Source organism: Manacus vitellinus, unplaced genomic scaffold (assembly GCF_001715985.3).
Source record: "Manacus vitellinus isolate BGI_N305 unplaced genomic scaffold, ASM171598v3 scaffold_6_pilon, whole genome shotgun sequence".
Taxonomy (NCBI): domain Eukaryota; kingdom Metazoa; phylum Chordata; class Aves; order Passeriformes; family Pipridae; genus Manacus; species Manacus vitellinus.
The window spans coordinates 39,653,783-39,655,872 of record NW_021940750.1 but is presented as its reverse complement, the minus strand read 5'-3'; the positions used below and the strand labels follow the sequence as shown (position 1 = coordinate 39,655,872).

General features: G+C 53.3%; 1 protein-coding gene across 1 annotated transcript in view; it reads right to left on the bottom strand.

Annotated features, from left to right (window-relative positions):
* OTX2 (orthodenticle homeobox 2) overlaps positions 1–421 on the bottom strand; it is an 8,050-nt gene extending 7,629 nt beyond the window's left edge. Inside the window, exons 1-2 of the mRNA XM_029964226.1 lie at positions 311–421; positions 23–114 (exon numbers count right to left, since the gene is read on the bottom strand). The gene's annotated coding sequence lies outside the window, so the exon portion shown is untranslated. The remainder of the gene's footprint in view (positions 1–22; positions 115–310) is intronic.
* Between the last annotated feature and the right edge of the window lie 1,669 nt (positions 422–2,090).

Sequence of the window (2,090 nt, the reverse complement as noted above, 5' to 3'; positions counted from 1 at the left end):
GGAGCCGGCGGGTCGGACTTACCTGCGAGCCTCGCCGGAGCCGCGGGCAGGGCTGGGGGGCGAAGGGGGAAAACCTGCTCCCGGATCCTCGCCAAATTCAGGGCTCGGGCTGAGCTGGGAGAGAAAGCACAAAGCGGGAGGTTAGAGAGCTCGCCGCATGCACATGCCCACGACATCGGGGGAAAGGGGGGGGGAGAGGGGGGGGGAGAAAAAAATGTTTGAAAAAGGAGAATAAATGGGGGAAAAAAAGGGGAGGGGACGGTGCAGGAAAGGGATGTAGGGATGCTCGGGGTCTGGGCTCGGTACATACAGAGCTAGCCGGTGCTGGAGCTGGTCAAAGTGATTTTATTTTTAATAATAGTGGCAGGGTGCGTTGGAGCTGAAGGTCTCTACCTCTCTCGGGGAGCTTTGCTGAGAAAGCGCCTCTCTGGCAACTTTTTGACGCAAACTCTCCAACCAATGGCAGGGAGAGAGTGATTGACACATCTAAGCCAGGGGGAAAATAATAAAAACACACACAGGGGGAGGAAAAAACAGGCCGCTGCTGTACCGGGGGGACAATCCAGAGAGAAATAACAGCCACCGAAATGACACCAGAATATACATTAAAAGAACCTGCTCGGTTTAAAAATATACATTATGGAGCAGAGCAGATGAAGTCATTGTAGAAATTAATGTGATGGACAGCAGAGATGGAATTAGCGTATAGCCCGGGGAAGGAGAGGAAGGGGGGCCAGCAAAAAGCTGGGGGGTGGCTGTAATAATAACAACAAAAGATATTAAAATATATAAGTAAATATTTGTGAAGGGGGGACACGGAGCCTGCCAGGAGCCCTTGGCTGAGCAGGACGAAACTGAGTGAGAGGAAACCCGCGGGTGCAAAAGGGAGAATCCCCCCTCAGCACAGAGTGGGGTACCAGGGTGTCCCCAGTCCCGGGTCCCCCCGCGGATCGGCTGCACCCCAGTTCCACCTCCCACGGGCCAATTGTCCCCTGGAAGGAGGGAAATTGAGTCACCGGGGAGAGGACATAAATGCGTTTTAAACTGTATTTTTAAAGATGTATAGGGATGATGGTGTAGAATGGGACTTAGCGGCGCTGCCTTGAATTTGCAAATAGGGATGTGCACATGTTTTAATCGAAATAAATTGGGAGTAGTGAAGGGGTGAGAGTGAGGAGGGCCTGGGAGGTTACCGGCGCCAGGTAGAGCCCAGCCGGGGACGCTGGGCACCGTGATATTCCCCTCGCACCTCCCGTCCCCACTCAACTTCTCCCGGCTCAAAGAACCCCGAAAATAAAGCTCTGGCAAAAGGCAGGAGGATGGAGGCGGCCGAGGTCGGAGGGAGGGAGCGCTCACACACTTTCCTCACTTGTGACAATGGGGGAAAAAACTGCAGCGGCTCGATCATTTTAACGGGGTGACCTATGTTAATGAAGTTATAGCAATTAATTCGCCTCTTTGTGGCTTTCTCCGAGCCTGGCTGCGTGCGATCCAACGTGCTTGTCCTTGGACTTTAGCGCTGGCGGTGCAGCCCGGGCTGGCGGTTTGCAGGAGCAGGTTTGGGATGCTCGGGGCTGGGCTGGGCTGGGTGGTGTGGGTTGGTTTTGGGTTGGTTTTTTTTTCTTTTTTTTTTTTTTTCTTTTCTCCTTTCCTCCCAGAAGGGAGGAGGAAGGAGGCGGCAGAAGGGAAGGAGGGAGGGGAGAGGAGGGGAATTTAAACAAATAAACAAACAAACAAACAAACAAAATACCCCCTCGCCCAGAACGGCCGCAGCCCTGCTCGCCGGAGCCGCTCCCACTTTTGGCCGCTGGGTTGTATTTTTTTTTTTTTTTTAATTTCGCGAGGCCACTTCGTGGAAAGTTGGTACCCGGGGTACCCCTGGTTGGTACCCCGCGGCCCCCCGGGACTCCCGACCCCTGCCCTTCTTGGTGCTGTGTTTTGATTTATTTTTCCTTCCCAGACCCACGAGACTTTTTGGGGACTTTTCTGGGCTTTTATTTGTTTAGCTGAGCTTTTTTATTTTATTTGGGGGGGTGGTGTGTGTGTGTGTGTGTGTAGAGAGGGGTGGCTGCAGCCCCCATCTTTTTGCA